Source organism: Pundamilia nyererei, unplaced genomic scaffold (assembly GCF_000239375.1).
Source record: "Pundamilia nyererei isolate P.nyererei 1_Seehausen unplaced genomic scaffold, PunNye1.0 scaffold00131, whole genome shotgun sequence".
Classification (NCBI taxonomy): domain Eukaryota; kingdom Metazoa; phylum Chordata; class Actinopteri; order Cichliformes; family Cichlidae; genus Pundamilia; species Pundamilia nyererei.
In genome coordinates this window covers 964,858-979,916 of record NW_005187532.1, presented here as the reverse complement: position 1 = coordinate 979,916, position 15,059 = coordinate 964,858, and positions in this window count along the sequence as shown.

Here is a 15,059-nt window from a genome sequence, read left to right as displayed (position 1 = left end):
CTGAACATTATTCATGAAGCCGAGCTGTAAGTGGCCTTTTTTCTCCCAAAGTGCTGCTTGGAGGAAAAAGATCAATTCTTGCTCACGTTTGGCAGCGAGTTTCATTTTTTATTCTTTTGCAGAAGCACACGCGGCGCCTGCTCAACTATTCACACGGACACACAGATCACGTAAACACACAAACACACAGACACCATCTAAATTCAGCTGTGATTTAAAAACACCGACACAGCGGAACAGCTTTGGTCTGAGACCCCACCCTGCACCAATCAGGCTGTGGGTGGGTTGGTTGGTTTTGACAGGGTAACATCCCATTCTGAACCAAAAGGGTTTAATATGACATCGGCCCGCCGTTTGCTTCAGCTGTTCTGGGAAGTCTTTCCACAGGTTAGGAGTGTTTGTGGGAATTTCTGACCGATCTTCCAGAAGCACATTTGTGAGGTCTGCTAATCAGTGCTACAGCTGTGCTCACACTGTAAAGACTCACAGCAGCGTGGTGATCGCAGATCGCACAAAGTGAAAACCTTAAAATGATGTGCAGCGTTCTGGCATCAAACATGTGACGTCTTGTTGTTTTCACTATCAGTTTAATCTCCCGATACTGAGATATAGCTGTGTGAGATATGTATCTCTGTCTTTGAGAGATATAGATACAGAAGTACAGAGATATGTAGATATAGAAGGTAAACAGAGAGGTTAAACATCTTTGCACTCCTGTTAAATCATTTTTGACCACACATACAAAAGCAGGTTTTCTTCAGCTCACCGCGCAGTATGAAAATATCACTGCTTCTGTTATTTATTCAGGAAACGCCAGTTCTGCTGCTGTCTGCCGTTACTATGGTTACTCATTGCTCTTAGCGGCTCGCCTCATCTGCTCTGCAATGCTAAACAGTCCCAGTCAGGTATGCTGCGGCCGGGCAGAGCCGAGGTCGACTTCTTACACAGTGCAAGTGTTGTGTTGCGAGCACGAGCGTGGCCGCCGTGCAGAAACGCCGCTACTGAAATATTCACACGGCATCGTGGGAAATGCTTGAAGTTCTTCTTTTTTCCTTCTGTTTTTTCTGTCCTCTTTGTGTTTTTGTTTCATGCAGATTATTCCCTCGCCTGGAGTGTTTGTCTTTCTCCTGCACTTTGGATAAAAAACATTTCCAAACCGGCGTTTCATAACGTCCTGTTTATGGATGCGCCGTGGACAGAACGAGTGAGCGTTCAGCATGTTAATGATGTGGTCTGAAAAACTTCAGGAGAATCTGTAAACTCTATCCCACTTTGGATCAGTTGGAGTAAAACCAGTCTAACGCCTCGGCGTCAGATACAACACCAGTTAAACCACACAATCTAAAAATGATAGATGGAAATGAGTCTGTTTCCCACGCATCTGCTGCGCTTGAACGGGATTTTGAGCTTCAGGAAAGCTAACCTGATAAAGCAGGAAACTGAGATACACCGACATCAATACATGACCACCTCAGATGAGATTGGTCAGTCGCACAGATTCCTAAGTATAGTTCGCCTGTGAACTCAAACTCTTCATAAGCAGATTGTTTTTCAGAGGTTCGAGTGCATCTCTCGTTGGGTCTGCATTCCCCAACGTAGCTGCTAAAGTGTTCAACCTGTCCAAAAAGTCCTGAACACAAAAACCATGAAGAATTTAGCTCTGCGGTTTTCATATGTTTGAGTTTATGAACTCATATTTCATTTCCACCCCACAGTCTTATTCGCCGTCCTGTTTGATTTTTTCCTTTAAGATAACAACAAAAGTTGCAGCAAATTGAACTTTCCTGGATGGCTCGGTGTTGTTTTGCTGGACCCCCGCTGTGCAAACTCTCAAATGCTTCACAACTTTCTGCAGCTACCAGCGTTTATCTTCATTTCATCTAGAAATGGCGTGAAATAAGGCCCCGGTGAGTGCAGAGCAACAAAGTGGAGAATCAAAGGAGGACCAAAATATCGACCGCGCAGGTCACTGATGTTTTCTCGGCGTCTTCCTTTCGTGTGAGAAGCAGGTCAGAGTCTCTCCCGTCCCACTTCTGAACTGGGTCACTGAGTTTTGCTTTGGACTTTGACGCAGTTTTGACCGTCTTCTCTTCATCAGTGTGAGGCTTTCAGGTGACTCATCCCCACTAATAACTGCCACGCACACACTGTCAGAAACATGTGCATGTTACTGCACGCTACACACACTCTTGTTCTGCTCGAGTGTGTGTGAACGTTACCAAACAATAGATGCATGAGCATGTGTGTATTTTCCCAGAATTTAATCCCAGTAAGCACGGCGGCTTTAAATCAGGCTTAACAACACAGGCCGTGGATCAGGAGTTGCCTCCTCTCATCGAGCCGTAATCCAAGCCGATGATCCCAACAAGACAAAGGCCTTGAAGATGGGTTTCTTTCTTCTATAAAGGGCTGCTTCTTTAGTCTTTTATTGGAGAGGTATTTGCAGTGATTAGAGAGGGGACTCGTTTGGTTGGATGATCAAAAATGAAGAGGCTTAAACTGGGATGAAGGTGATCAAAGGCGATTTTGTGGCACTCAATGGTGTCGAACTCGAGAGGTCAGACAGAGAGAGGGAGGGGAAACGAAATAATACGGCTAAGAAGGAAACAACCGGAGAGGAAAGAAGGAAGGAAAGAGTAAAGGTGCCCAGTGGAGGCTTCTCACAGGCAAACTAAGCTCTAGTTTCAGGGCTGCGTCGAACAACGTGATGAATAATTTCTTCTGGGGCTGCAGGATATTGGAAAAAAATAATGGTACAATATAAATAATACATGAACAGCTCTATGTGGAAAATCATGAAGCACAGAAAAGCATAAAAGGTGTTAAAAAGCTGAAAAAGACTTTCTGCTGTGAAGTGTGAACCATCCTTTCTTGAGCTTAGGGTTGATTTCACTGACACTGAAGGGCTGAGGACGAGAAGCCGTTTCCTTCTCTGGCGGCTGGTTGATGGTGGATCTACTATTATTATTTAAACTGTATAAATATGGATCTCCGTCTAGTTTGGTACATGCAGCTACGGTCGTGGCGTGGGCGCCTGCATCGGCGTGGCGGCGATCAGCTTTTTAGCTTGTCTCTGTTTTGGGTCTCTTGAGCTGGCTGGTCAGTCAGTCGCTGTAATAACGTGGTCGGGTGTTAGGCAAGGCGGACAGGTCTCACAGGATAAATCATGTGAGCAGATGGAAGCATGGAGTGCTGTAGACGCTGCATTGACTTTGGTCTTGATTAAACGTAGTGGACCACCCACCAACACCGGCCACAGTCTGCTCCTTCTGAAGCTCTCAAGAGTTCTTGGACCCTCTAAAGCAGGGGTGTCCAACTCCAGGCCTCGAGGGCCAGTGTCCTGCAGGTTTAGATGTGTCCATCACAGCTGATTTAAAAATGACCTCCTCAAAATGTCTTGAAGTTCTCCAGAGGCCTGGTAATGAACTCATCATGTGATTCAGGTGTGCTGACCCAGGGTGAGATCTACAACCTGCAGGACACCGGCACTCGAGGCCTGCAGTTGGACACCCCTGGGGAACTTCACCACAACAGGTACAGCGTCCTCATCACCACTAATGTAAGACGCTGGACTGTTGATCAACTGCAAGTGATAATCAACATTTAAAAAGACACTTGGAACAAATAAAAGTCGCAAATCTTTTGATTGCGCTGGTATATTTGTCCATGGAACAATAATTTTTATGTTAGCTGTATAATGTGGTGAACAATAATAATAATAATAATAATAATAATAATAATAATAATAATAATAATAATAATACGTCACTGCTTATGAGGATTGTGGAGAATTCTAATTACATGGCAAACAACAATACTGTTTGAAAGTAATCTCGTTTGGCTTCAGCAAAAAACTAGAAAAAGTAGAAGGATTTGTTTATTCGAATGAGCAAATATGAAATTATGTCTGAACAAGCTTTCCACCCATACAATCTGTTCAGGAGCTGTGGCAAGCAGCCAGACTCCACACAGAAGTCTAACTTTATTAAATTGGCTGGTAAAATATTAAAAGTAGTCCTGGGATTGTGGGAATTATCCGCTGCTGCGGTGGACAGAAATACATATTTGCTTCATCAAAAGTTCGACCCTGAACTACAGAAATAAACAAGACTGTGAGCCGATCGTGTAACAATGACTACGAGTCCCCCGAGTGGCGGGAATTACTGCCGAGCTGCGTCCCAAAATGAGAAATGTTTGACCGGCGACGCCGGGAGACTTTAAGAGAAGTTTCCGGCTCTACTTTCCTGTTTCTCTGACTCTTTTCATAAGAGGCTGCAGTCCGAGTTCATTAGAGAATATCTGCCTCAGTGAGTAAGTATTTGAGGAACGGTGACATTGTTCAACATTTTCTGTCAGAATTATCTCCGTATCACCCCTCTTTGATATTCCTCCCATTGGTGGCATTGTGAGGAGGCAGAAGCCCGAGCGCTCCTCGGCTCTCAGATGTGAACAGCTCTCTGGTGGCCCACACAGGAATGAGAGGAGTTGTTTTCATCGCCGCGTGGGAGGAACCTCCTCTTTAATGAGCTGTAACACGTTAAAAGAAGGCTTTGGATCATAACTGGCTCCAAATCCTTCAAACTCTCACTGAAGAAATGAGTCATCGCAGCTTTGGTTTGTCTTTTTGAGTTTTACACTCACTTTATCACTGGTGTCACATTCTGCTATGAGATGGATTTTATTCCCATCCGTAAAGACTCAGTTTTAGCAGATACACAAGAAAGGTTTACCCTGCAAAGCACCAAACTACTAGCTACACTCCCCAGCCACTTCATTTGGAGTGCATTTTGCCTGAACTGTCTTATTTCTTCGTGGAAAAGGTTCAAAACAATACTCGGAGGTTCTGGTCCATGTGGACATGATGCTGCTACACAGCGACTGCAGATCTGAGTACAGCAGGTGTCACCATTTTTAAACGATCCTTGTGATCTGGTGTAGAGAGATGGCGCACTGTGGTCATAAAGGTATGAACATGGTCAGCAACAACACAAATCCGGGAGGCTGCGATGTTTAAATGATGCTCAGGGCCCAACACGGTCACACCAGCCTGACATGTCGATACAAGGCGGGACGTTTCCTCCAAATTCATCAACGCTGCAGCAGAAGCGGAGACTCATCAGAGCAGGCAGCGTTTCTGAGCCCGTGTGAATCGTAGCCTCGGTTTCCTGTCCTGACAGAAGTGACACCCGGTGTGGTCTTCTGCTGCCGCGGACCATCTGAGGTTTGACGACCTGTGCTTTCAGAGATGCTCTTCTGCATACCTCAGGAGTAACGAGTGTTAGTCATGGTGTGGGCCTCAGTTTCTGTGGTACAAACAGTACCATAGAAACTTTGTGTTTCCGCACACGTAAAGTCCTTTTACTTTTGATACTTGAAACCTGTAGTGTTACTTACAGTTATAGGTTCTCATATCATGGTATTTGGACTAAATGACTTAAATAATTATTTTGGGTTGGAAATCAGAGATTATATCTCTCGGCTGGCCTGGGAACGCCTTGGTGTTCCCCCGGATAAACTGGAGGAGGTGGCTGAGGAGAGGGAGGTCTGGGCCTCTTTGCTTAGGCTGCCGCCCCCGCGACCCAGCCTCAGATAAAGCGGATGAGGATGGATGGAAATAGTTTGGGGACCACTACCACAGTATTAATCAGAGCACTTCTCAAGCTGGGAGGGAGCGGAAAGGGTGACGAGAGCAGAGAGCAACATGATTCAGAAAACTGCCAGCAAAAAAGAAGTCCATAAAAAATGAAATCATGAAACGAAGTTTTCTTCTGATCAGTTTTTCCTCGTTAAATCATCTTCAGGTTACACACAGGCTACAATAACCACAAGCTTGGTGCTAACGAATAAGGACCTTTATGCTTGTCTTGCCAGGCTAAGGACTAAACTGCCACTCGGGTTACATCCAAGTGTGACTGGCCCTCGATATTTCGATAGCTCTCGCGATATCTTAAAGTCAGTTCTAGAAATTCTGTCATTTGTTTTTAATGAGTTCAGCGGCGCGGTCCATAAACACCTTTGAGTTTCAGTTTCATTTCTAAGGTCATAAACTCGGTGGTTATTTCAGACGTAAAGGTTGTGAGCGTTTACCTCCTTTTGTTTTCATGGCTTTGTAAACTTTTTGCCATCGTGTCCTAGAAATATGGAACTGTTTTGTGGAGTAAATTTTATTCCGATGGAAAACAGAAAACTCTGCGACTGTGACTGAAAACTGCCGCACGTCTGGCGTGTTTGTGACGGATGGCCGGGCATCACAGCAGCTGTTTGGCCAGATGTTTGTCTCCTGCTGCCCGCTGTTTGGATCCCAAGCTTTGACTCTTCCACTGAAACAGCTCTGATCCAGCAGCTGGCAGTGCACAGAGAGCTGGACCTGACAAAAAGCTACTTTAAACTTAAAACACAAAAAACCACCAGCTCTGCTGTCAGACCCACACAGCAACACGAGCGCTCGCAGCGTCACAAACTAACACAAGTTCCACACAGTGAGTCGGTAAAACGTACTTTACACCCTTTAGTTAGCACAGAGAGTTTGGATTAAACTGGCGACTGTGTGAGGACGTGCAGTGAGTTTGTGGAGGATGATGTCAGGTTTTTGTGCCCTGGTCCACGACCCAAACGAACAACACAAACTTTTGTGACCACAGGTGATGGTAGGAACGATCGGTAAATCAGCTGTGTTATTTTTATGCTCGGCTCCATCTTCACCGTCTGGTTTTCTCATCACCCCCATCTACTCCTCCACCTGTGGGGTGACTCATCCCAGACCTCCTGCCTCGTGGCTTCAGTACCCTTTGTCTTGTACTTCCACTCTCTCACCTCTCACCACGTGTCCAAATGATCTCCACCTGAGTTTTCCTCCAATCCGGTCCCTCCTGCTCGCTCCAGCTCGGCCGCCTCCAGCTCCAAATCCTTTGCTAGCGTCACCGTCTCCAAACCATCACAGCAGGTCTCACTAGCATCCTGCAAATCTTCCCTTCACTCTTGTTGCTCTGTCATAAATCATCCCAACACTGGTCTCCACCCACTGCACCCTGCCTGGACCACCTTCTTAACTGCTCTTGACACCATCTGTTGCTTTGGATGCTGAACTATATCTAACGTCGTCCACCTTCACCACCTGCTTCTTCAGAGCATGTTGCTGCATATTATGGAGACGGTGTGCAGCTTATTAAGCTCACATTTTTCCACATCTTACTTTTTTCTCAAAACTGAAAGCAAGTGTCTCATCAGATTTCCGAACCTTAACATCGACGCATGTAGTGACGCTGTTATTTCCAGAGAAGTCCCCAAAGACTCCTCGCCACAGAAGTCATTAGCATGCGCTGATGAAGGCCTTCTCTTTAGACAGCTTTCTCTCTGCGCACATCATTGGCCAGACAACATAAGAGCACCATATTGGCCCAGACTGTCCACTTTTGTCCCTGCTGGAAACATTTTAAGCCAATCATGGTCATCAAAGACATAATCTGCACAGCTCACTGGCATCAAGCACAAGGATTCGACAGTATTGGGGGAAAAACAAGTGGGGAACATGAAACCTCAAATATGCAGCATTATCTGTGTGCGCGTCCGTGCTGCCAGGCTGTTCAGACCCAAAACAACCGTAAAGCTTTGGTTTGCTTCCAACAAAATACACAGAATACATGTCTGTTTCACAGCTATGACGAAGGTGTGTGTGGTTATGGGCTCGCTGTCTTCACAATTAGACTTCAATCACTCCTCAGGTCTTTGAGAGATTAGAGGAAGTGAATTTTACCCAAAATAATACTGAAGGAACTTTAGAATCATTTAAAAAAGCTGTTCTGCAGAGATTCCAGAACAAACATGCACTGTAACGATGAGCAATGTTCAATATAAAGTATCCTGAGCAGCTGGATGTGCAGCTTCCAATCAGAGTAGTTCATCAGGTATAAACCACCTCAAGCTTTCCGATGCTTTCAGAAACAGTGAGTCAGCCTGCAGGACGAAGGACGACGTCCAACCTGAAAATCCTAAAAATGCTAAAAAACACAACAAAAACACAAGAACCAGCTTTCACTGAAGAATCATCATCAGCAGTGTTGGTCAAGTTACTTGAAAAAAGTAATCAGTAACGAATTACCGATTACTTCCCCAAAAAAGTAATCCTGTTACTTTACTGATTACTTATTTTCAAAAGTAATTAATTACTTAGTTACTTTTTAAAAACACGATTTACACCCTGAAGAGGTAATAAAGTGATCTTTCAGCCCAATTCTACTTTTTCTACATAATCCATCATACAAAATGTAATCAGATGGAAAAGTCTCTTTTTAAAACTTGTTTTATTAGTTTTAATCTTTTAACTTTATGCATCAAGCAAAAATTTAATTATCTGCAACATTCTCTGACTGGAAGAAATTAGTTTAACATTGAAACCTATTTTCTGCACATTCCAGCTCATAAAATAAAATATTTTGTGTGTTTACACTCAGTCTTTCAAATAGATGCAAGTAAAACACAGCAGAAAATAAATAAAGTCAAAGACTCAGCGGTCCTGTTGCTCTATTTTCACCTGTAAAGCAGGAGTGAGGTAGGCGGAGGTTTACCCTGGTGCAGGTGTGCCGCGGTCAGTGGAAGAATCCGCGAGTTTCTCTGTGAGTTTCCCATTACGTCGTAGCTACTCGGTGCTTGTTGGAAGTTTAGGGGTTTTTCGCTGTAAAAAGAAGTTTTCTTCCCACGCACAGCGGACACTAATGTTTTTGTCGCTTTTTATGGAATCAAACTCAAAGTAAGGTCAGTACTTCCACGCTTTAAACGCTGCACGCTCATACTCTCTCTGCACTCGATATATGATCCATTGTTGATCTGCACACAGCTGTTGTCACGAACGGCGCACTCGCTTACGTCACTGTCACGAGACATTCTCACAAAAAATCACGGTTTTAGTAACGCAGTAACGCAGCGTTCCTACGGGAAAGTAACGGTAATCTAATTACCGTTTTTTCAATAGTAATCCCTTACATTACTTGTTACTTGAAAAAGTAATCAGATTACAGTAACGCATTACAAGTAACGCGTTACTGCCCATCTCTGATCATCATCCATAAAAATTCAATCCAAGAATATGTATTTGTGCTGGACTCGGGTAGGAGGCTGTTGTGCTTCCCTCTAAACGTCTCTGTGGACGGAGGATGATGTAAATTTGTCTCCCCGACTGTTGTGAGGAGAAAAGCACAGATTGGACTGGAACCAGCGCGGCGACTCCTCGGGCTGCGATGAGGTCGAAGAGGTTATTTTGTGCATTGTTTTATTTTTCTCGTGTGAGTCTATGATATAAAAGAGCAATAAAAAGTTCCAGCGGTCGGGCGATAAAATGGCAGCGGAGCAGAAGAATAGATTTTAACCGGAGGGCCGCTTCATGTAAGAGAGAGACGCCGCCTTCGTTCAGCGGTTCAGCTCAGCTTTTATTCCCAGCTGCAGGGAGATTGGATTTTATATAAAGTCAGAGAGCGAGAGAAAATAAGCCTGCATACATACATGAACAGGATATACTGTTTTACTCAAACGCAGAACCACAGAATTACATCTGTGCGCCACAGAGGATAAAATAATAAGAACAAGAAGCTTGTATCTGATATCTGCAATAGCCTCAAACGTGAAGATCGACCGATGACAGCACCAACAGAAATGAAGCGGGGACGGCTGTGCTCGGGGGGGTCGGGGCAACAACGTGACGGAGAAGGTGCAAACAGCTGAAATCTACCCCAGTCGATCCTCAGGGAAACATCCAAACCTCTCCGGCTGTTTCTTTTATTGTTTTTGTGATGTTATCCTGTAAAAACGGGATCGGGATGATTTTAGATTCTGCTGGTGTCTCGAGTAGAAACGGCGTTTTGTACAAAAACAAACTGCTGTTGGAGTCTGTCTGCGTTCTCATCCGTTCTCAACACTCAGAAATATCGTTTCAAAGAGAGAGACGCTCTGCAGGAATACTAAAGACAGGAAGCCGGCTCCTTGGCTGAACTTCTGCTCAGCTTCGTCCCAGAGCCCCATCGCATGTTTTAAAGAAGCGTCCTGCTAAAGTTTCATTCGCTGCTGCTGAGTAGTTTTGTTGAATACAGATGATCATCCACTTCTGTCCTCTTGGTCCTTCTTCCACCAGATTTATTACAAATCAGCAGAATCTATATCTTCATCGTTTAAATCCAAGAATAAAACGATGCCGTTGGATCACCGCGGAGCAATAAGGAGGAAAAACAAACAGAGCGATTTGTAAAGGAATCAGCGAGTGTCAGTACAGTGACGGAGCTGCTGCACGCACCCACCACAGAGCAAAGGCCTCGCTGTGGATTTCCATCAGTTTACAGGAAGCTCCTCCCCACGGTCGCTGTAGACGGGCAGACCAGGGCTGCACAGCTGCATCCTAACACAGGGTCACATGTTTCTGCCATCAAATTCAAAATGAACTCATATTTTTCTTCAAACAGTTCATTTTCATGCCTTTAAACATTTGTTTGTATTTGATGTATTGGAATAAAATCTGAGTTTATGGAAGCTGCGAATCTTTGCATTTGTTTTATTTACATTTTGGACGCCGGCTTTGGAGTCTGGGTTTATTGATTTGAGAGTATGCACCAACTATGGACCGATATGACAGAACAGATGAACAGACGTGTTCTTTCATGGATGGAAGAGCTTCAAAATAAATCCTCACACTTCTGCGTATCGAGCGTTCTACTTTTAGGCTTCAGCCGCTCGCTGCGTGGACGTACAGAGAAACTGTTGGCATTGAAACAAACTTTTCAGCTCATTAAATATTCATTTAACTCAAATGTTTTTTATTCTGTTGAGCAGAAACTAAAGTGTGCCGGGTTGTTTCCCACTCTTGCCCACAGCGACCACTCCTGAGCGCACGCACAGTCCCCGGATGACGAACTCGCCGCTCCGATAACATTTGCCAGTTGATGAATTTAGTTTGAGTCATAACTCGATAAATAAAAGTAAACGGCTGCAGTGACGTTTCCGGTTTTTGTGTCTCGCCGCTAAACGATGAGTTGTTTCTGACGCTGAAAGCCTTCGCATTGTAGAGCCGGTGTAACGAACCGACACCTTAACAAGTGTGTCTGCAGATCGTTCGGGCGGCGGAGGGAGAGACGGCGTGCGATGGTAGGACTCCTCGCCCTTCTGATTAACAGTTTTCTCTCATCTGTCTTTTGCTGGGCTAATTAACTAGATAATTAGCAGACGTGATATACGACACAGTCGATGTAAAAGCATCGTGTGTGTCCGCTGAGCGATCCTTTGAAGATTCACACCATAAACCGTGGCTGCTGTTTACGCAGCCGCAGACGATTCAGCTCCTTCGAGACGCAAACCCTGCACGGCGAGGCCGGACCAGAAGCTCGCAGCATGTATCGGTTCTCAGACAAACAATACAAGATTAACATAAAGCCATCTTAAAAACAGAACAAGTCGAATTTAAATGAGCGGGGCATTAAAAATGCATGGCCGCGAGACCGGGCAGAAGGAATCAACTCTCTGAGCTGCTTTAACACATCGAACCGCCCGAAAGCTCTAAAAGCAGGGAAATGAAAGCAGGGAGAAGTAAAGTTCACTGTAAACTTTGTTCCAAACACACACTGTGTGTACAGCTAACAGCTTTCAGCAGCAACACAAAGGCTCAGACGGCGACGAACAAAACTGTGATTTCATCAGAAGACTCGCTCGGGCTGCAGACTGGATCGAAACGACTCAACGTGAGTTTGAAGGTTCAGAGTCATCCAGGTCATCGTAGTCTAAGGAGCTTGGAAAGAAAAGCGTCTGGACTTCTTACAGGTTCTTTAACCCTCGGGGGTCCAGGGTGTAAGTGGCTGTTTTTGATTTTGACTCTATTTCACCTTTAAAAACTGATTACTTTGCCTTGTTTGGTATCATATTTGAGCACAACCTCAAATATCTGAAATTGGAGTTTTTCATTTTGACATACTGTATTAGCACAATTGATCTAAATTCAGATGAAAAACTTAAAATTGGAGAAGAAAAAAATTATAATTTTTACTGTAAAAACCACAAACATGTTTAACGAATCAATTCATAACTTGAAATGCAAGTATAAATTGTTGTTTGCAAAACTTGTGCATAATTTTATTTTGAAATTTACAAAGTTATTTGGTACTATTTACCTAAAAATGCAGCCAAGGCCTCAGATGTTTTTTATATAACCATTTAACCTCCAAACACGCTAAAAGTCTCTCACGTAACAAAAAGCCCTCTTCCCAAACAACCAAATGCCACGTTTCCATGTCGTGTTTTGATTGGTCGACATGCTACATTATTCCACTAATAGAGAAGGGGTGCTTTTTCTTTTTTTCACTTGCAAGTGGGGAGTGCTTGCTAACGCTGTCCTTAGAAAAGGCCGTTTTTACCGTTTCCTTCCGCTGTAAACAAACACCAGTTTTATTCAGGAAAAAACATCACGTGTTTTGTATCATAACTCTTGTTTTGCGTGGCCTATCGACACGATTTAAAAACTGGCATATAGTTTGCAGTCTGCACTTTCGACTCAAGTTGAAACGGAGACTCTGGGTCGCTGCATCTTGTTACTGTGTCACCTTAAATTGGTCACGTGATTTCGACACGCCTGTGTGCCTGTCGACCTCCAAGGGTTAAAGCTGTTTCACCTTGTGAAACGTCTTCAAGGAAATGTAGACAACTCAAAGTGAAGTCAACATGGACCTGCTTTCAACTGCAGTTCTTCCTCACGATCAGCAGGGGGCGACTCCTCAAAAGCATGTCAGACTATGTAAAAGTCTAGTAGACGGCTCCCTTTGCCTTCCCCGATCTTTGACCTCATTAAACATTTATCTTTGCTGCGTGTTTGGATTCTGGGTGTCTTTGTGGTGCATTTTGGTCTCTTGGATATGCATATTGGATATATTTGGCAAGATCAAGTTAACCCTTTAAAGCCGGTCAGAGCGGGCACGCTCTGTTTTGCGTAACTATTTTTAAATCCCGGTAGCTCTGCAACCACGTAAGCTAGCGCAATAAATTTTTTTGCATATCAAACCGGAGGAGTTGTACTTACATCTTATGCCATCAGCTTGTCCTCTGTCACGGTTTCCTTCCACATAAATCTTTGCAAAAACTGCATAAAAAGCACTTGCAGGAACAGAGACATAATATTCCAGAAACACACTTTGCTGATCCGATCAGCTGTTCATAACGCTTCCTACGTTGGAATAGACGTCAGAGCGAACTTTCGCATGTCCGCCATGACCTGCCCGAAACAGGAAGTGACATCATTTTCGTGGAAATGTAGTTCTTTACCATCAGGGCCTCATGAGCCTATACTGGTGTTTTTAAACACGTTGGTTTTTAAATGTGCTCTATAAATAAAGATTGTTGTTGTTGTTGTTTAAAAGTTATCTTTGACTTTATGACTTTCTGTGTGGTTTCTGGGATGCTGAGGACTCATATTGCACTGCTGGAAATAGTTTATTTTGATGCATATGCTGCTTTTAAGCAAATTTGCACTGTAATATTTATTTTCATTTTTCCTGCAGTATATAAAAATTGATGTATTTCAAAAAAACTATGAAGACACTCAAAATAAATTTCCTGTGGTGGGAAACTATTTTGTGCAACTTTTTTGTATTTACAGTTTTGAGGTATAAGCCTCTTAAATTTCTCTAACTACAAATATATGTTAAAAAAACAAAAACGATTTTCAATTTTTTTGTAGTTTATTGCACTTTTTTGCAATTTATGTAATTACTATGCACTTCATGCATGGATATTATTAAAATCTGGGCTATAATGGTTGTATTGATGCATAGCAACTTGAAATGCTCCCCAAAATGGCTCCACAGCAGGTAAAAATATAATATAAGCTCTGGCGGACTTGGTTCTATGGTAGGTCTTAAAGGGTTAATGATGACTCCCCGTGACTCTGATGAAGTACCTGCAGAGTTGTCTGACTGGGTGACAGCGAGCGCACTTTGAAATCAGTGCAGACGGCTTGCTGTTAAGCATGATTACAACCCTCACAATATTTTTCTGAAAACAGCGAGCGCTCCGAGCACCCATATTATCGTTTTGTCTGATTCTACAGATTTGAAGCTTTGATGCTAATTACTGTCTTCTCTGTTCTCAGTGGTGAAAAGTTTTTTAAGGTACCAATTTTATTCATTTCTGGCTCTGACGAGAGTGTCAATTATTCCACTCTAGGTGTCTGCGCCCCGTCTCTCTCTCTTCTCACCTGCTTCCCACCTCTTCCATTTCCTGTGAAATTGCCCTCGCGCTCGGCGGGGATAAAGGCCCGGGAGCTCGTAACGTCCTCCAGACATTTTATCACATTTCCTCACTCTTCCCTTCTTTCATCAGTCGGTCTTTATTACCGTCTCTCTTCCCTTCGTCTGATCTGACATGTCGGGCTTTCATGAAGGACTTTTATCGGGAAGTCAAAAGAGCCAGGAGACAAGAACAAAGCACATGAAGCAGGTCGTGTGGACCATCAGGCCTTCCTTTAGTTCTGTAAAGATGATAATTGTACCAACTGCAGGAATCCTCTTGTACTTCTGCCTTTTTATTGGATGCTACAGATTTATAGATGACACAAACCTAATTGTAACGGCCACGGCTGCGGTTTACACCAACTGCTGTCTGGATCTTCTGAAGAGGTTCAGAGATGGAGAAGCTTGAACAGTCATTTTGTGGTTGGCTGTATTATTCATGTGTTTGGAGGGACATCCGATAGGCTTTCAGCGCTGCTGTTTCAAACATCATGCTCGACGTGGCTGTGAGGGCCATCATCACCATAGGTGCACGACTCACAGGTGTGAGCGTGGCGCCAAAACTTTAGTCCGTCTCATTGGTCGTCACTTAGTCACCCACAGGCAGGTTTGTGTGCACATCTATGGTACACTGCCACATCCCAGAATGCAAAGCGTATCTGATTACAGGAGGTCGTTTAGCTCCAACTAGCAGCAATAAATTCTGATAAAGACAAGTTTTCTCTCTCTCGTGCATTCCACCTTAATGTTAAAGCTACCAGTGTGGTTCACTCGGATTGGTCCTGCATTAGATTAATGTTTGACTCTCAC